Here is a 21,511-nt window from a genome sequence, read left to right as displayed (position 1 = left end):
TAACTACTGCAGGCGGGAATGACGCAGAAAAGAAGAGAACAAGACAATGCATCAAAAAAGAGATTATTATTGGGCTTTCTTTTGGATAATTTTCATTGAATGCCGAATAGACACTGTTGAAAAAAAAAAAGAGACTAATACAAAACACGACAAAAACACTGCCTGCTATTTTGTTTCTGGCTTTTTGGTTGCGTGGCTCGGATGTCCATGTGACTCTGGCTTGTGTACGTTCGCGAGCTGTCTAGTTTCGCACATGCCGCGGCATCCACCTTAGAGTTCGAGGAATCCTTGTTTGTTGTGCTTTTTATACTAACACATACATATAGTGCTGTAAAAAAAAAAGAACTTGAAAACAAGGTAGGGGTGCTGTCTGCTTTTCAATCTGTGGCCGCCAAGCATAACAAAAAAATGTACACATGAGGTTTGTCCTTAAAAGTTTTTCTTCTTGCCTGCGTACCCCCCCCCCCCCCCCCTCGTCCTTTTGTTGTGCACTCGTGAGTATTGCGGCATTCAAAGGGTGAAAATCTTTCACCTCGACGCATTGTTAATGATCTCACCCTTTTTCTCGAAGGGTGGCGCCATGTTCTTTGTTACTGTGGTAACGGCGTGACTGCTGCACTGGATGAAACAGGCAACAATGATGTGCGTAGCTTCCCCTTTGTAGGACCTTTCAGCTCATTCCATTGGCGGCACCTTGCAACGTCAGCGGCGAGTGAAATGTGGTCATGTGACTGTGTAAAAATCGAGTTGAGGGTAGGCATTTTTTTCTTGTATATTTTGAATTTTCTAGGATGAATACCTTCAGACTGCTTCGCCCTATCACTACCGTTCTTGCTGCATTAACATTTAAATCCTTCAGTCAACGCAACCTGTACGTAAAAAATGGAGGCTTGAATAATGTTGGGGGGGGGGGGGGGGGCTCTTTAAGTCCGAATACATGGGTGTTTTGGATTTCGCCTGGTCTCCTTTGTAGGGAATCAAACTCGTGCTTAGCAGTGCAAGCTGGAATGTGTAGTACAATCACACACTAAAGATTTTATGATATAATGCACAACAGCTTATAATATGGAATAATCGGTCACTCTAATACCACACTATTTTTTAAAATATAAGGTGGAGTGACTGCAGTATTCAACATAATCCCTATAATGCACTGTAATGTGCACTGATTACACATGTGAGCATGATACCCACGAGCACTGCAAATCCACTTAACGAAAGTGACGATGGCTCATGTTTATTACATGCAGCATTCGATATAGGCTTCCTTTCTGCAGTATTCAGTTTTGGTTTCTGTTTGACTGTACACGCCACCAGTGACGCCAGTGTTCCCACATGTATATATATCATGCCTCTAAAGAAAAGCTGATTATTGTTTCCCAGTTGTGACTGTGACAGAATTCATGATTCCTCGGCAGCTACAGCCGAAATGCAATACATTGTCTACGACCTTTCTTCATGTTCTAAACATTACGCCAGAAATAACATGTTTAACAAACTTAGGCCCAATCTCGCCCAGGAACAAGTTCTTCTACAATACTTTCTATCCAACAGTCCACTTGAAGTACTTTTATTACGGTGCAGTTTAGCCAGCTATGTCACACATGTGGTGTATGAACTCCAGTCTATCACAGGAAAATATTCTGACAGCGATTTTGCCGGAGCAAGAGGTCTTAACAGAGCCGCAGTGGCATCCTAACCAGTAAATAAATGATAAAAAAGTACTCCTGCTATGAAAGCAGACCGGCGACCGACTGCTCACTACATACGCCATCCGTGCAAGTCCTCCTACCCGTTCTGATTTAATCAGCAGCTCCACTGGCAAAATAAACGAAAGATTCTCCTTGGTGACTGCGATATACGCATTAATCAAGGTACATCTGTTCTGTTAGAAAGCTATTCAACAGTTCTCAGAGCTGCTATTCCAGCAAAACGCACTCGTATACTCGTGAGCTTGAACGCTGTAGCAAGGAGTGCAGAACTCCGGCTTCCCATACTACCTTGCTAGCGCTATCGAGGGCGCTCGCAACTATGTAGAAATGGCCTCTGGCCAAACATCGAGCAATAAAATATGGTGAAAAGTGAAAAGGGATGTGGTTAGTGTTACATGACAAAAAAGGCGCGTTAATGTAATAAGAGTTGCATACACTGCTGGCCCAGGTAAAAATATTCAACTATTCAGCTAGTTCCAACTGGAAACAGCCGGATCAAGCTGGCACCAGCTTGCAACTGGTTCCAGCTGGGACTTGTTCCATAACCCAGTTCAAACGGTTACAGCTGGGACCAGTTAGAATTTTTTCACATCGGGGTATACAATTGATTTTTCAGCCACGTGGCGAGGTGCGTGAATATGGCGCTAGAATGGACCCTAAATTTTCAATTTTCTTCTGTAAACTGTAAGCACGCTGCCCCATTTGCGAATGCTGTTAATACAAAAAAAAAGGAAACTGCAATATCGCAGTCAACTACAGCAAAATGTTTACCAGATGGAGGGAGACTGGCCGGTAACAACTGGCGAGAATGATTTGTAAACTATACTGACACACACTTAGCAAACATAAACTAAATGGAACCATTGTCAAAGTTGAACTGGAACCAAACCATTCCCAATGAGCAGCAACGAATATTTGCAGTGTTTGACACTAACTGCAAATATTGAAGACCTTTTTGTTCTTGGGGGGGGGGGGGGGGAGCAATTATGTGTTCTAGCCAATTCAGGTACCACTACTGAATGCTTTCTTCTAGTACCCACGCACAGAACACAAGTAGTGATTTGTACCAGTCGCAGCCAGGCGAAAACATGCATCCGTTATGGAGACAGTTTCAACGGGCACGAGAACAAGCTTCCTCAGTGAAACACGGGAAGCTGTATCATTGTACGACCATCAGTGATACTTAGTGTAATACTGCTCTTGGATTACACACTTCAGGGAGTGAATTTTTGAAACCATGGACACTCCTAGCATTTGAACTAAATGTACGTTCGAGATGGCTGCTGGGGAACCGTGACCTTAATGGGCCAGTAAACACGCCCCAACACGCAAGGAGGGTAGCGAATTGGGCGAGATGGAAAATGCTCATGATGGTTAGCGCAAACACAACACGTGTCGTCGTTTCTTCTTCTTTCGTCTGTGTTGCGTTTGCGCTAACCATCATGAGACTTACAGCAAAGCTGTCTTAGTTTACCCCGTGCTGTCGCCGCAATAGTATTGGTATAGTGCCTAGAATACACTTAGTCGTGTTTCGAGCGCAGGCATTGCGGTGGCACCGAGAGTGATGCCTGCAGTCGCCGGCCGCTTGGTGTGCTGCAATGCGAGACCATGGGCGATGTCAATACAGAGCCAAGAAATGCGGAGGGTAAGCGAATACAAGTACGTCGGAGTATGGGTAAATGAGGGAAACAGATACATGGACGTACTGGAGAAAGCCTCGGCAGCAAAGGGACAGAGGAATGCTGCAATAATGAAGCACAGAGCGTTATGGGGATACAACAGATACGATGTGCTTCGAGGTCTGTAGAAAGGTGTAATGGTTCCGGGGCTTTGGGAACTCAGTGGTGTGCATGAGGTCAGAAGTGCAATCAGGAATGGATCTGGATCAAAGGACTGTGGGACACCTCGCGTTGGGTGCTCACGGGAAGATGACGCACACTACACAATTCCTAATGCTTGAGCAATGCACTCCACTGTTCATGTTCCACTTGACATTCGATAGTACAGCTTGGTAAACAGTAGAAAAAAATCGGAGAAAGGGGCCAGGAAGAGGACAAATAGCGCTCTTTCCCACTATTCTTTTGGCCCCTTTGGCTGATTATTGCTGTGCTTTACCGCGCTGTAACAAGATTGAATATTTTAAGGCGAAAATTGACCGTCGGCATCCCGCGTCGGCGGCGTCAACACGACTGAAGCAAAAAAAAATCAGCCTGTGATGATGTCACCATACGACATCATCATGACATCACAGATCGAGAAAGTTCTGACGTCATCATGACGTCGCATAATGTGATGTCACATCATGCCGTCATCACATGACATCGCCACTTTGCACTGCCTCCGTGATCGAGCTGGTTTTGCACTGCCGATCACGGAGGCAGTGCAAAACCAGGCGAGGTGTAGAAAGCTTTCAATTCCTCCGATCCTGGAGGCAGTGCAAAACTACGTTAGGCCCAGAAAGCTTTCAGAGGGGGTCGGGGGAGGAAGAATACGTCAATTGAAGAAAAAGATGGCTTTCACCTTTGAGACGTCTTAGGCAAATGCATAAGGGTCCCGTGAGTTTTTTTTAGTACAATGGTCGCGCAACGCCATATCAGGAGTCGACCACTGAGAGTGATTTGCACCATTTGACTGCAAGTACATCTCATTATGGCTTTACGATGTGAAAGCTTTGTATTTATCTACGTTACTATGATTACAGTAATTCTGTTCAGCATACTTTCAGACGACCGTGAACGAGTCAGAAAAGGTCAATTTTTTAACGCAGGGATTAAAATATCTTGCATTAAGGAACTCCGCACAAGCTGTCAATATTTCATATCCCCGTTGTGCATCCCATTTGTCCTCGTGCTTTCAATCTTTATATTTCTTGTTCAAATTTTAAGTACTTACGACGCGCTTACACAGCAGCTGCTGAAAACTGATCTAATCAAATGTTGTTGCCAGTAACGATCACTTAGTTTCCTTGAATGACATCACACGTCGCTTGTCATGCACTTAAAACTCCGAACAACAGAACTGAACCAAAGGAGCAGGCTTGGCAACAGAACACGCGCAACACGCTGCATATATACATTGCGCTATAACGCCGACACGGAAACCGAAGCCCAAACTCCGAAGTCAGTGTTCGAGAACCAGGGTGTCTACCGAGTTGACATTTCTAAATTCCCTGAGTTTTCCAGGTTTTCCCTGAGTGTCTTTGCTGAAATGCCCTGAGTGAAACAGAACTTTGTTTTATGTCAAGAGGGGTAGAGACCATATCGCTCGGTGATGTCACTCTCTAATACGCATTTTAGAAAATGAAAACGACTTAATCTCATTTTAATAGTACATAGAACAGATAAACCTCAATATAGCGAAGTTGGTAAAAGCGGCAACTCACTTCGTTATATCGAAACTTCGTTAAACTGAAATTCGACCTTTCATGCAAGGCATAGTTACTGAAGAATTAATCTTAAACTGAAAAGGCCACAAGAATGCTTGACTAATATGGCAACATGAAAAAACTTCTTTTAATTTTTTTGCGTAAAAAAATCAATTTTGTTGAGCCTGAGATGCAGCAATCACAGTTAGATGCCTTGCCAGAGTGTCACATGTAAAGACGAAACAAATGCGGGTTTAATGCACTGTGGAATTGCGCTTGTTCTGCTGCTGCGGGTTGTTGTCAAATCCTCGCGCGTTGCCCAGAGTAATGCAACGCCTTTGCTACCATGTTGCCCAACCGAACTATTTGCTCTCCACGAACGCACATCGAAAACCATCCCACATTAGAAAAAAAGAGTCAGTTTCACCGCGAGAGCAAAATAGTAAATCCGATAGCAACAAAAAGGAATTTTATATGAATATAGGCTAGCAGCTCGCTCCTTCAGGAAACCCAGCCGCTGCACTAAGAGAAGTGCCCTATCTATGATCTATGGCTCAGGGGCGGATTCAGGTACATAATGGGGGGGGGGGGGGTACAAAGGCTGAAGCCAACGCTCAGCAGTGCATTTTGGTGGGTCACGCATATTTACAACAGCCCAGAGGGGATTATGGCGGTGCCTAAGAAGCCTTCGTTGGAAATGTGCATAGGGAAGCAGGAAAGGGTAGAGCAATGAGAGGTAGAGAGCAGGGATAAAATTCTCTTTACCCCTTTTGGACAATGGCAGGCAAAGCAACCTGATAAAGGGGGAAAACTGGACAAGCAAGCCTGACAAAGGTAGGTGGACGACAGGCACTGAAGGGAGTGGGGCGGGGGCTGGCTTGGGGGGGGGGGGACGATCGGCCGCTACCGCCCCCCCCCCCCCCCCGCCGGATCTGCCACTGCTATGGCTTCAACGGAAGTTTTGCAATTAGAGCACAACACCTACAAAGGCATGAGCCGTATGCTGATCCCCACTAAAGATACCGCGGTGCACGTGACCACGCCCGCTGGTACAAAGTACGCACTTCCTGTCGGACTCACGCAGCCACCCCCCCCCTCTCAACGCGCCGGCTCCTATCCATGTGCCCATCGCGCGAATGAGACGGTCGGCTCGTTTCATCTCTGCTTAAGCCCCGTTCGTCGGCAGCGCTCGCGCACTTTCACTCGCACATGGAGCATGCGACGCGCGGGTGATGTAATCGCGATTTGGACTTGATAGGGAAGATCATGGCGAAGGCAAAAAATTCGCGTCGGAGTGTCCATATAATTGCTATCGCAAAAAAAAGCAATATAGCTGCGGGCTAAGATCGCATGAAAGCACGGCAACATCCTGAATTCCGGCACATCCGATTATGGTGGAAACGTTACTGTTTTCCGACATCGCGCGCCGAATCGAGCATGTGGGACCCGTGCCGGTGTCGCGAATTTCGGTCGCCGCTATGGCTCTACAAATTTTGCAATTCGGCTTTGTAGCAAACACCCACGTGGTGTGGCTGGTAATTGCCAGCTGCAGCCCCCCAAAATTTCAGTCGACTGCCTAAAACTTGTTTCAGCAGTGCCCTGATCGGGAAAAAAAGAAATAAAAAAGCTTTCACTTGCTGTGAATGGGCCCGTTAGTTACGCTAGCTCTCGCCTGGAAATTTATTATATTCTTCACGGAGTCCTAAATAGCATCTTTGAAGCTCGGGATCAGAGCGAGTGAGCTCTCCGATAACCGCCAACAAGCGTCTTTTTTCTCGCCGATCGGGATGGCTTGCCAGATACGAGCCTTGTCGAAGACATCCGCTTCCTGCGCGATCGCGATCGCTTGCAAGATAACTCAAGCTCGTTACATCTACTGCTACCGCTTCTACAACTAATCATGCTTGTTACTTGACACGTGGCGATAACAAAAACACCATATCGGGCACTAACGCACAGCACGCGCGAGAAAGATTACAGAACTACACCGCGTACTCCCAGAACATCCTGACAACATTGCGCGATACGATGTGTCGTGGTTCGCGGTTCCCGCATGCTACGCATTAGCCGGATTCTCTCCCACTTCACCGCTCCGAAGGCGATGGCAGCATCAAGGTGCGCCACTTCCCTGCAGCCGCAGCGGCCGTTTGATTTGAAAAATGCGTTCACAAAATAATGAGCAAGCGCTACCGCGACTTTCGTCGCCTTTCAATAAAGATACTGTGGATTTTCCCTGATGGGAGCACAATTTCCCTGAATTTTCCCTGAGAATTTCCAGACTACCCAAAATCCCTGAGAATTCCCAGTTTTTCCCGGTCGGTAGACACCCTGAGAACGGGCCGGAAAGTCATTTTGAGTGTGCCATGGCCACAGAACAGAGAGGAAAAGAAATCCTCGCCATGCATGCAGTTGTACACATTGATGGCTAGCAGACGACACCAGGGGCAATTGACACTGAACGTGCTCCTGGCTAACATTTCTCCTGACGGCAACTACGCTCGATTTCGCGGGGCATTTTGCTTGCGGGGCATTTTGCTTGAACATTCAGTACAAATTGTTTTATAAACTTGCCCAATAATGTTTCAGTAACTCGAGTCTCGGGGCGAATAAAGTTTCTTCACACAGGTGAGCGCACACACACGCAAACTGCGCACTCACAAAAAGACAGCAACGACAACAACGCATCGCAGCCGAACATAGAAGGCCGCACGGTTCAGCATGACCCCGACGTGTATCGTCGTCTGGTGATCCGCGGTGGCAGGCATCACAGTCCGTGCCATCGTAGACGCTCGGTCGTTGGCACATTGGTAAGTATATTCAAGGCATTACAGTAGTAGTAGTAGTAGTAGTAGTAGTAGTAGTAGTAGTAGTAGTAGTAGTAGTAGTAGTAGTAGTAGCAGCAGGCGTCACACAGGTCACGTGATCATCGGGGCGAGACTGAGGCTAGGCGGAAAGGGCTGCGCATCGCCGAGAGTGGCTCGCTAGGAGGGGGAGAAGGTGAGCAGCGTCGCTGTACGCTACTTCGGATGGGGAGGGGGAGCGAGAGGAGGATCTTGTACGCGGTCCAAAATAAGCACGGAGGCGTGGCGTTACATTCAGCCGCACGCGATTGGTCAATGCAGGGCCGTGACGTCTGTCGCGGTTCACAGTGGCCATTCGCGTGCGGCTGGATGTAACGCCACGCCTCCGTGCTTATTTGGAATGCGTACAAGATCGCACCATAGGTCAACCGGAGAGGACTCAGCGCCCCGCTATTATACTTTACTCCGTGAGTGTGCGCACGCAGTGCTGCATCGTCTGCTCACGCATAGGGCCACTACGAGAGCTGCGGCCGTGGATGTCATACAGAGCAACAGCACTTGCAACGCTGCTTGCGTTCTAGCTCAGCCGCGATAGTCGGCAGTTTTAGAATACCGTACGCTAAGTTAGCGGTCCATGCATGCGGTCGCCCGACATCTTTCTCACATAACGGGGTTCCAGCAAAAGGACAGCGTACGACGCATACGCCGTGGCTGCAAACGCTAACGCAAAGCTTAGCGTACGCTACTCTAAAACTGCCTAGTAATACGCGTTTTTTTTTTTTTTTGGCAAGTGGCCGAGTGAAATGGGCCACGGCCGCCCTGGAATGCTACCGTAGCGTGCAAGCGTGGCCGTGAATGAGCATATCGTCCCGCATGATCCACACGGCTTAATCTGAAAAACATAGAAATCTTTAGCGAAAACAAAACTAAGGAGCAAAATAATGCCTGCTGACGAAAGGTTCGTTGTGCGACTGTTTTCTCCACGTGGAACTGTCTGAAATGTACACCTCCCAAACAAGCTCGCTCATTCGTTCAGAGGGCCGCGGTGATCGCATGTTGCGAATATAACAGCGCTGCGAGCCACGCAGACACCCCATTTTGAAAAACGATCCCCGCGCCCATCTCCTGTGCTGACCAGTCCTCTGCTAACATAGGTCGGCAAAAAATGTAGAGCTCACTCAGACTCGCTCATGAAATATATTCGGTCTAAAGTCCCTTGATTTTTCCTTTTCAGGGAAAAATCTAGGGACTTTAATTCGGCCCTTAGTGCTCACTCGTACTCAGACTCCACACATTTTTTGCAAGCGGACTCACTCGGATTTAGGCTCACTAAATTTTTTTTCCAACCGGACTCACTCGGTTACATATCTCACCATAACATTACTCACCCGGACTCACTCAGACTCACGGCTCGATTTGAGTCTGAGTGAGTCGACTCATGAGTCCGTTAGCGTATATTTAGCTTTGTTGACCATGGTGTCAACGCTCTTTAACAGCAATCTCTCGCATAATCGATGCTCTACTTGGCACCCTTTCATCTCGTACCTTTAAGTACGAGTTATGAGTGGTTGCAATCCAGTAACAACATTTTTATTGAACGAGACGACTGAGAGATATTTTTATCAAGAACTATCCTATGATTCACGGGAAATTCTTGATAAAAATATCTCTCAGTCGCAATCTCTTTCACGGTGAAAGAGATTGCGGGGTTGACGTCAAGACACCTCGCCCGCCCGTAACTGACACCTCTGATCAATTAATATTGAGCTGGCGTAGGAACGCTAGTGCGTTGAAGTATGTGTGAGTAGTAGTGATGCAGAACTATCGATGGTACTATCGATACTATCGATAGCTGAGTCACTATCGAACTATCGATGGTGAAAAATACTATTGAGAGCGCTATCGATAGTAAAAAATTCGACGGTACTATCGATAGTATAAAATCACAGCCCCGACTCACTGCAGAATAAACTTGGTTCCCCGCTCTCGTGGTACATAGGGGAGCCGGAGGAGCAGGCTGAAGGGCAAAAAAGTTGCCATGACTTAGTTCTTCACCAGAGTGCTTTGCTGACATATGATTATAAAGTCAAACTCTTCAGCTGTGGCGGAAGGGAAGCCTTTACATGTGGTGGGACTGCGTGGCTTCAAATTGATATTGCATTTTATGATTTCAAAATTTAAAAAAAGAAGAATTAATTGTAAGGTGTAACTGCTTGTTTTTGGATACGAATTTATTGATGGATATATTCCGCCATTTTCATTGCGGAAATAATTAATTTCTCTTCCGACAATTGCTCATAAATTAAGCAAACCTGGTAGTAGGCTATCGCAAATATCTTCGCAATATGGCCGGCCAGGAACCGTATCCTTATTCACACCACTATCGATAGTATTGTCACGTGGCTGTGACGGTGAAGAATGCTGCAGCAAGAGTGGGAAATACGGAGCTCTTTATTTGGGCGAACTTGTGCCCAGAAAATCAAAGCTCAAGATACAAAGCGATACGTGCTGCGCACTGATAGCGGCGGGAACAGTCGTCAGCCGTTAAGTAATCTGATCATCGGTGGAACGTGTCGTACTTTATACGTCAGTCATCAAACTTTCCAGCGTTATCGCTGGCGATCGCGTAAGCTCTCGAATAAACTTGACTACTCGCGTCCGGCGCGTGATCTTAACAGAATGATCTCAAACAATTGTGAAGCTTCTCAAACATTACGGCGCGGTCTGCGTCAAACGTTGCTAACAGTCTTTGTGGGTGAAACCGAATAAGTGAAAACAAAGCAATATACACGCGTGGCAGTAATATTGCTAGTAATATTACGATGGTACTACCGATTGCACTATCGATAGTTTGTCGATAGTAGCACTATCGATAGTTGTTTACACTATCGATAGTTTCGAAAAAACTATCGATACTATCGATAGTCAGTTTACCGATAGTTCTGAATCACTAGTGAGTAGACGTGAGTATGAACGCGAGCCAACATAAGGCTGATGCAATGATCGAGTAGTTATCACCGTAGGTCGGCACCAAAATGTGGAGCTCACAAAGACTCACTCAAGAAATATACATGGGAACCATCGTTAAAAGCGCAACACCACACAACACAAGAGAAGACCACACGAGCACAGGCGCATTTTTTTTTTTTTCGCAATCTAACAACTGACTTACTGAAGGCAGATCTCCAGGTATATATACCAACAGGCTGCGCAGGCGCAACGTCACCTGTGCTCTGTGCTCGTCTGGTCTTCTCTTGTGTTGTGTGGTGTTGCGTTTTCAACGATGGTTCCCATGTCTAGACACCAACCAGCCCAACAGTCAATTCTCTTCAAGAAATATATTTTGCGCTTAGGGCTCACTCGGACTCAGACTCACTAAAATTTATCTCATCCGGACTCACTCAGACTCACGGATCGATCTGAGTCTGGTGAGTATGAGTGTAGTCAACTCATGAGTGAGTTTTCCGACCTATGCCTGCTAAGTGACGTAATGTTCCCCATGGCCAACGTTAATCACGTAGCACCGACCTCATCGATTGGTCCTGTTCACGATGATACTGCGCCTTGACCCTTTGGGTGCTGCTGTTCTGGCCGCGCCTGTCACATATGTTCACCTCGTCAGTGCCTCACACAACGCTCCTTTACGCAGCACAAGACTCGCACACGCGTACGCAGTATAAGACTTGCACGAATGCGGGAATCACGAAATCGTCGGTCCATGCAATTAAGCTTCGTGTTCGTAAACAAGGGAGGGTCGAGGCGCGCAGACGCAAGCGACTCATCGCTTTTCGAGCGACATATGTTTATCGCAATACTGCAGATCGGTGCCCAAGCAGCGTCTGCAGCCACACTTGCGACGACGCTGTCTCTTCGAGCTCGGCCTGCCTCGGTCGAGCCAGACACGCGATGGCGCACGTTTTGTTTCGTCCTTCGCGCCACGGCTGGCCGACGCCCTCGAGGGTTACGCGTATCAACGGCGGGGCCCCGCAATGGCGCGCCATCCTTTCGCAAATACCATCGCAAGGCCTCGGTCAGCGAGGGCCCAAGGCCGGACGCCGCACGACGTGGACGAGCGGAACACCGGCTGGCATCACGATTTCGGCTGCGCCTCAAAAGGCCAACAAAACGCGCCTCACGTCCGCGCAGAACGAAGGTCGCGCGATGTCAGACGCCGTGGACAGACGTATATGTGGTGATTTCAAACTGCTCGGCCTGTAACCATACAGAGTAAGAGACTGAGGAACACAACACGGCAGGGGGCTGCTCAAAACTTTGGAGGCAGGATGACCCGATTCGCTTTCAAGTGTCATCCATTTCCCAGAGATGCAAGCACCTCTTCTCTCGTGTCCATGTACTGCAAAACGACGGCCAATGATCTCCAACTTACCCAGTCCCATTTGACTCTCTCGTAATTTCATCTCTCCGCCTCTGCTGGCCTTTTCCCATCCCTCGGCATCCCTTCTGGCGCTCTAATGACCCCTCGTTACAGCTATCGTGCGCATTATGCGGTCAGCTCAGCCTTTGCCTTAATGTGAGCTAAGATATCGGCTGCTCGGCTGCTCCCGTTTGTGCTCTGATTGGCTGGAATTGACACAGTGTGCCCAGGGGCAGTCCTGAGAGCAGGTAAAATGCAGTTTTGGAGCAGGCCGGGAGAATGTAAATTACCCTTTCAGAAGAGGTAGATGAAGCACAGCCGACTTTATTTTACTTCGAGGGCACGCATGATATACAAAACGACGACCAGACGATAGTGTTATGATAAGGGGGCTTGATCACCTTGGGCCATTTTATTTCAAGAGGAACACTTGTGCAAAACCAGCCGAGGTGCCTCCCAGGGGCGTAGGCAGAATTTTTTTTTTTTTTGAGGGGGCGGGGGGCGGTGTGCCATACGCCACTGGTGCCTCCGGTCCTGGAGGTGGTGCAAAACCACGCTAAGTGCAGAAGGGTGGCGGGGTAGGAAAAAGAAGGCGGCTTTCGCCTTAGAGTAGTCTTAGGGTGAATACAAGGAACCCTGCGAGTTTTGTTGCCGACCTATGGTCCTATCTACTCATATTCAGCATTACTATCAGCCTCATATCGGCTTACGTTTACTCAAGTCTATTCACATATCTCGACTAGAGTACTCCACGGGCTCTGGCCTACCCGAAAACCCGGGCCCGGCCCGGCCCACGGGCCGGGAGTAGTTTTTATGGCGGGCCCGGGCCGGGCTCGGGTCTGAAGCTCCGGGCTTAGGGCTCCGGGTTGAGGTGGCGGGCTCGGATCGGGCCGGGCTTGGACTTTGCTCCGTTCTTAAAGGGTCACTAAAGTGATACCACGAATCGGTTAAGACTGATAAAGTGTGCTCTGTGAACTCGAATGTAATTAGTTTCACCATCATAAGGAGAAATCAAGGGCAAAGTTCCATTTTTAAATCTCGCGCCGAAATCTTCGCGCGTGACGTCACGGATTTCAAACTGTATTTGTCGTATTTTTGGGTCATTACGAAATTTCTTGAAACTTGGTATGTTAAGTCTATGGCCCCTCTCAGAAGTCAATGTACTTCATTTCCGATTAGGAACCGTACGTAGATCCCAGTAGACGCGTCAGAAGCTATGACGTCACGGTGTTTGTTGCCGATTTTCAAGGTGGCGTCGGCACCCGCATTTTCTTTTCTTGAAGTGTCTGTCCTTCAAGTGTGTTCCTCATACGTTGCGCGTACGTACGTTTCACATTTTATTCGATGAAACGATTCTTTTTTTTATGTGGCTCAAGCTATTTGGAGAAGTTTTATGAACGACAAGTCCTGATCTGCTTTCGCTTCTTGCATGCGGAGCTACTTGATTTGTCTAAAACGGGCGAACTGAAAGTAAATAGGCCAGGCGCTTATATAGCTAAATCTCGCTATTCCGTGCTCGATTGCATTCGTTATTATTTTTATCCCAAATATAATTCTGTAATCGCAGTGATAAATGTAATATAATAAATTTATAGCTATAACTTATCATCGCAAGTGCGATCGCGGAGCCCCAGGCGGGCAAGCGTTCTTGCAAGTTCCAGCCCTTCACTAAAACGAAAAGACTGCGCGGCGTCTCGTTGCATAAAATCCCTAAAGACATTTTTTCCGTGGCTCCGTCTAGGCTCCCGAGGTCATGTGACGCGAGATGGACATGCACAGCCTGCTTTGTTGCTTTGTGTGCCCACATTGCTCACATATGATGAGCGTTCGTCTTGTTCCGCTATCAGGGGCCTCAAGCTCTCCTGAGCTAACGGGCCGCCGGGGTCTCGAACACGCGGCCCGCGGAACTCTCGCTAGCGGCCTGCGGCCCGCACATGGCTGTCTTCGTTCCATTTTTTTAATTTTTTTTTTCCTTTATAAGTCGCGTCTGAGCTACACAGGCATGCAGGTCTAAAGCATTTTTTTCGTGAGGCACCACCTGCAGCCACCATGCGTTGATACATAACCGTGAAACAAAACTGTGATGCAGAATTGGCGTCCAGAGTTTTGTCATTTTGGAGATAGGTATCGATATATTGGTGGAAACATGCCGCCAAATACACTTCAGAAATTACCCATATATGAAATCTTAGAAAGGTCTTTAAAATTTCAACGTTAGCTGACATCTGCTAAAACCTATTCTCCCTTCCGGATGCGAAGCACGCTTTTCTGACACGGCGTCACCTTATTTAAGCACCGTGATCGCACCACGCGAGAACTGGCAGAGGCTGTTCCATACGCATTATCTGCATCAGTCACTCGTCACTAACGATTCCAACAAAGAAGTTTCGCTCCTAAAGGAAAGGGGTTAACAATAGATACGAAGAGATAGTGCCTTGGCTTGCAGCGTTGACCGTGCGCATGTGCCGCGAGTGACGTAGTCCGGGTATATGTTTTTTGTTTTTTTAATGGCTAATAAAGCCTTCAGCTGATAGTAGCACTGGTGTTGTTTCCTCCCTTCGTGTCCCTGTCTTAGTTTGCGCTAAAAGGTTCTCAAAATGAATATGTAGCAACTAGCTCGACTTTCGGTCTTACTTCAGTTTCTTTCTAGTTCTGCGAGCTCTTTCCCGTGTTACATAACCTGGACGTGTCTAATCCCGCTGCCTTGGCCCCCATCATCGCCTTGTGTGAGTGAAAGGCGAGGGTCTATGGCTGGCACCCCAGAAAGCGACTGTGCCCTCCGAGGACTGTTCGGGTTTCTCCCCCCTTCGCCCACGCATGCGAGTCGGCTGTGCAAGATGGTTCGAGGCGAATGTAGGACACAAGTACGGCACTTCAGAGACTGCCTAAGAGTGGCCTGTGTGTCCCCTACTACGGGTAAGCTGAACGTGAGACTGTTTCGAAAACTGACCACACACGCAGACAGACTCACGGAACTAGCATGGAACAATGTGCGACCGACCCTGCCTGTGCCTAAAAAAGTTGTGCCCGCAGAAGGAAAACTTGTGGTGCTAGGGGATGTTTCCTTGAGTGAACGTGAAAAAGAGGACTAAAGTTCTGCCTAGATACGTTGAACACTGTCGAATCTATGGACATTACGCGGAATGTGGCGCGATATGTAGGGGAGGCGGACAGGGATCACTTTGTCTCCGAAGGTGTTGCTGCGGTTATCAGGGCTGGCCCGCTAGAAAGGCTCATTGTCCACCACTTTGGCAACCTCCTTACGGTTCTCAACATGAGCATTTTATTACGTCTCTTGATGCACAGAAGGTTCTTTTTTTATTGCAGCCAGATCGATTACGAATGATTAATTGTAGACGGACTCCCTCAGGTCATCGGAATCATTTCCAAAATGTCCCGCTCGTGGCGCTCATCGTGTGATACATTTAGCTTAATTTCTCGGTAAGTAGGGCACTGCTGTTGATAATATCGCCGTTTTATAGACGTTGTCACACATTGAGCTTTCACTCTGACATAAATTGTTATTTGCCTTTAGTCCCTTTAATGCCACCATACCGATCGCGCCGCTCGGTGACGTATGCCGGAAGCTCCGATAAGCGTGCCTTCTTCCACCCTTGAAATTTCGATACGATAGAGTAGCCTGTGCCGCACCACCCGTCCAGGAAATCCGTCCCGCTGAGTAGTTAGTTTTTTCGGCACGTAAAATAGCAGTCTCTTCAATAGTGCGGTAAACAAGCGCCGAATGTTTTGGGACTGAAGCAGCCATGACGATAAAGAATGACGAACGAGCACAATATCGGGAGGCAGCCGTCGAAAAAATCTGAGTTTGAAAGACTACAAGAGAACATCTTCCGCCAAACATGGGTACATTTCGAATAAATCGCCGCTGTTCGCCGTTAGGAGTGCCGCTCCTGATGGGAACGTAGCTCTTCCATCAACGATCGACACTCCCACAAGAGCTTTGCGCGCTATATATCAACTTAATGGTGCGTGCACTAAATTATTAAAAAAAAAAGACCCTCCAGAAGAAGCGCGTCGATCAACTATGGGTAGAGTCAAAGGAAACGCAAAGTTGTAACCACGGCTTAGCGTCTCGGATTTCTCGTTTGGCCTAGTATAAAAGAAAAAATATATATAGAAGGCGTTGCTGAAATCCTGCTGCCTGGTTCCGACCGCTTTGAACGCCGCATGTCTGGATACAAGCATAGTCCCTCAATAGTATTTGAAGGACTATGCTGCAAGCTATAGCTGGTGCCAGGGCTGGGCAAAGATACTTTGAAATTGTATCGCGATACGATACAAGATACTCAGGCAAGAAGTATTTGAGATACAGATAAAATACTGCAACACCGATTGTATCCGATACGATACATTCCAATGTATCTTAAGATACTTCGATACATTCTCAAATTTGTTAATATATATCTATGTAATGCAGCATTAAACGCCTAAGCACAAATTTTCACTTGAAAATTTATGAACTGCGACCAACTGTGTTTCATTTGAATGGAAATTCTCTTAGTATCTCAAAAGTTTTGTACTTCTTGTTCAAGGTATATCTGTTTTATTCCGAAACAACCTTATTGGCGTTGGTTTTAGCTGATTAACATGGCAGCTCTTTATACATTTCGCCGATAGCGGCTCTTGCTTGTAGCTTTTGTAATTGATGAAGCTAGTCGCTGCTCTGCTTGCTGACCAGCAAGCGGGTTATCAACTAACCATATGAACTTCAATAAGAAGCCTCCGCACAATGGTGCAAATACCGCTGTCGAGTTCTACCTTGCCGGTAAACATTATGGTTTTCGCAATAACGGACCACCGGACAGGTGTACGTCACCAAGAACATGTGCAGCCCAGAAACGTTTCAGACGTACTGTACAGTTGCGCAAAGCGCTGCAGGACACAGCCGCTATTCACACCATTTCCCCTTATAGATCCGATTACCTGCTGAGTAGCAACAGTGAAAAGAATTCAGGGAAGCCTAAACAACGAAAGCGAATATATGCAAGTAAAATAGAAAAGCGGTTCCGTATCAAACACAGCGAATAAGTACAGAAACACGATACACGAAGTACCCCCAAGAGCTAATAATAATTGTTGCGTTTTACGTCGAAAAACCACGATATGATTATGAAAGACGCTGTATGGAGGGCTTCGGAAATTTTGAGCACCTGGGGTTCTAAAACCTACATATAAGCACATGAGCCTCTACCATTTTGCCTCCATCGATTTCCGGCTGCCGCGACCTTCGGGCCAGCAGTCAAGCGCCATATATGAGCACTGGACCACCGCGGCGGGTAACCCCTAATAGCTAAGACAATTAAATTCAGTGCCCATGGAAAATGGCGCAAAACGACTGTTTGGGACGCTCATGACAAAAACGGAGCCTTTGGTATAGCAGTGTTTCTCGAATATATTTGCGAACATATTAATGGCGCCTAGTAATTTACGTTATTATAATGCAAACTCAATTTTGCTATTTACTTAGCAGTAATCAGAATTATCATTACTGTGTAGTCCAGGAGCGCCCGGATTATTATATATTGTTCTCAACATCACCTTGCATAACAGTAAATTATTCCACTTGAAGAACAGTAGCAGAAATGACGTAGACAGTTAGACGTAAGAATAAAGTAGAGAGCTTACCTTGGCAGCACGTTAAAGTAAGCAGACAAAAGAATTAGAGGCATAGCCAATGTATGGGGTGGAAACGAAGGACAGCAAAAAAAACAGAACTGCTAACAATCAAGTTATGGTTTTAAAAACTCTTTGAATAAAGAAAAACAGACCTACGCCATGATAACGTCTGTTAGGTGAATGCTTGTTCTGTTAAATCCTTGCATAAAATGCAAAACTTACATCCACGAGATCCTTCAAATCGCTGATGTGGTGAAGCCACGAGAGGCAAAGCAACCCGCCATTATTGCATTCTTCAGACTGCGTAACGAAACACCGCAGAAGAGGAACTTCGATAATGACTTTACAGCGGCATCAGCATGTGTGCGAGAGACGCCGCACGCATAGTACTACGCGGCACAGGAGAGTGGCTAAGTGCCAAGTGTCAGGACACTGGCAAACTAAAAAAAAAAAAAACGATTAAAACAAAAATTCGGCTGGGCGCCGACGTTCGCCGCGCTTGTCTGTCGAGACGACGCGAGCGCCACTTCGTAACTCTGCGCAACCCAATTATAGGGACGCTCAGAGCTTATCGCCTACCTCGCGGAAACTCTTGCAGAAAGATAAATAATGTCACTGCCTGGTTTATTTACTGGGACTTAGTGACAGCAGTATCAGCTTGAGAAACGGAGCTCATCATCATCATCATCATCAGCCTGTCTACGCCACTGCAGGGCAAAGGCCTCTCCCTGTTCCGCCAATCAACTCGGTCCTGTGCTTTCTGCTGCCAACGTTATACCTGCAAACTTCTTAATCTCATCTACCCACCTAATTTTTTGTCTCCCCTCACCGTTTGCCATCTCTTGGAATCCAGTCAGTTACCCTTAATGACCACGGTTATCCTGCCGAGCGTGCTACGTGGCCGGCCCATATCCATTCTTCTTCTTAATTCAACTATGATATCCTTAACCCCCGTTGTTCCCTGACCCACTCTGCTCTCTTCGCTGTCTCTTAAGGTCACCCTATCATTTTCCTTCCATCGCGCGCTGCGTCGTCCTCAATTTAAGTTGAACCCTCTTTGTAAGTCTCCAGGTTTCTGCTCCGTAGGTAAGTACTGGTAGATACAGCGGTTATATACCTTCCTCTTGGAGATAGTGGTAGACTACCAATTCATGATTGATAGTGCTTGCCGAATGAGCCCTCATCCCATCCTTATTCTCCTAGTTATTCACTCTCATGGTCGGCTCCGCGGTTACTACTGTCCTAAGTAGAAGGACTCCGTTACAACTTCCAGCGTCTCGCCACCTATCGCAAAGCGCTGTTCTCTGCCAGATTGTTCCACATTACTTTAGTTTTATGCATATTAATTTTCAGACCTACTCTTCTACTTTCCGTATCCAGTCAGTATCGGAGCTGGTAATTCGTCTCCCGCGTTACTCATCAATGCAATGTCATCAGCGAATCGCAGGTTACTGAGCTACTCTCCATTAACTCTTATCCCTAATTCTTCCCAATCTAGGGCCCTGAAAAGCGCCTGTAACACGCTGTGAATAGCATTGGAGAGATCGTGTCTCCCTGTCGTACGCCCTTCTTTATTGGGATTCTGTCGCTTTCTTTATGAAGGACTATAGTGGCTGTGGATGCGCTGTAGATGTCTTCCATTATGTTTATATAGGCTTCGGTCGATGCCCCTGATTCCGCAGTGCTTGCATGACTGCTGATGTCTCCACCGAATCAAATGCCTTCTCGTAATCTATGAAGGCTATGTATAGGGGTTGGTTGTATTCCGCGCATTTCTCTATCACCTGATTGATAGTATGAATATGGTCTATTGTTGAGAAGCGGAGCTCAGCCACGTTTATTGCTTCGGACGGTGGTGGTGCGATCGCAGTATCTTGTATCTTAAGATACACGATACATTCTTCAATGTATCGGAAATACAGATACAGATACTTGTTTTGCGAGACGTATCGCGATACAGATACAAGATACCCAAAGAGTATCTAAGATAGTATCGAAGATATATGTATCTTCGATACTGCCCAGCACTGGCTGGTGCCAAACTGCCAATCGGCCTAGCCGGAACGAATTCCTTTTTTAGCACCTTTGCCCGCAACAAACAGCAGTCTAAAAAAAAAAAGTGCCCTTTGACTCTTCTTTTATACATGCAAGAGTCACACGTGTAGCACTATCTTTAGAGAGTCACATTGACTCTCCTAAAGAGATTCAATGTGACTCTCTAAGGAAAGTGAACGTGCCTCTCTAAGAGAGTGCTACGCATGTCACTCCCACACGTATAAAAAAAAGAGCCACAGTTCTTAGAGTCAAGGACGAAATAAAAGAGCACACACGGACAAGCGCAATCTAGCAACAAATTCATTTTTGAAAAAACATTTGCTTAAAAGGACACAACAGAGAAAAATGATTTTTTCTCGTAACAGTAAATTATTCTTTCGTAATATCAAAATCACCACGCTTGCCGCGAGAAAAATGCTTGGTAAGAGAGAAAACGCGCAAAGAGAAAATGCGGGTGGTGACGCCACCAACCTTGAAGGTCCCGCCATAACCATCGTGACGTCATAGAGTTTGACGGTGTTTATAGGGCCTACGGAGTTCCTAATCGGTAAAAATGAAGTAAATTGTCTTCTGAGGGACATAGAGACTTACCAAGTTTCAGGAAATTTAGTTCGGCTAATGTGGCCTGAATACGAAAAAGCACTTTGAAATCCGCGACGTCACCATCGGAGATTACGGCGAAAATTTAAAAGTGAGACTTTTAACATAGACTTTCTCATCTACTATTAAACCCACGGGTGTGAAATTAGCGAAAACTACAGTTTTCAGGGCATCATTTATATGCTTAACTAATTTATTGTTTCACTGTAGTCTCCCATAAAGAACCCAACATAATCTGCGCTATCTTGTCATAGCACACATCATTCGCACATATAACAACCACTTGCGATCACAATGCCACGGATCATCGCGTCCAACAAAAGAATGCATCTAGCTGGTGCACTCAAGGCGGACTTGTCGCCGCAAACTTCACTACCGTCGTGTTATGAAAAAAAAATAATAAATGCTGCAGCGTCCGTAGCCAGACAAAATGCGAGCTTGCCTGCTAACTGAAACTGAAGAGCCCAAGTGCCTTCATTTGTAGCAAAATTTTCTGCGTAGCGCCATGCGGCGCAAGGTTTTATTTTTGGCGCAAACGGCGGGCGATGGAGTAGGGTGAAACTCCAACGGAGAAGAATGGCGAAGATGGAGCAGGTATTCCAGCCCCGGTACATCTCTTAAAGGGACCCTGGAAAGGTTTTCACGACCTCGTACAAACGCTTTGAGCCGGTAGCGCAAGTCATTCGTATCATCGCCGAACAGATACAAGCGCCCAGCGTAAAGTGCCAAAGAAGGGGTACGGATCGAGGGCTCGTTAGACACAACCTAATCAAGCCAACAGAAAATGAAGGCTTCCTTGGCTTCACTGAACATTTCCTATCACCGGAAATTTCGGAGCGCAGACGACTTGCACATTCTTCCCTTGAGGTAACACCTGCCTGAAACCAGTCTTCGTGTTCGTGACTTCCACTGGGATGACTACGTCACCTGCTTCGAGTACTGACTGTGCATTTTTCAACTCGCCCGG

The sequence above is a fragment of the Rhipicephalus sanguineus genome, chromosome 4 (assembly GCF_013339695.2).
Source record: "Rhipicephalus sanguineus isolate Rsan-2018 chromosome 4, BIME_Rsan_1.4, whole genome shotgun sequence".
NCBI classification, from domain to species: Eukaryota; Metazoa; Arthropoda; class Arachnida; order Ixodida; family Ixodidae; genus Rhipicephalus; species Rhipicephalus sanguineus.
This window is presented reverse-complemented; position numbering follows the sequence as displayed.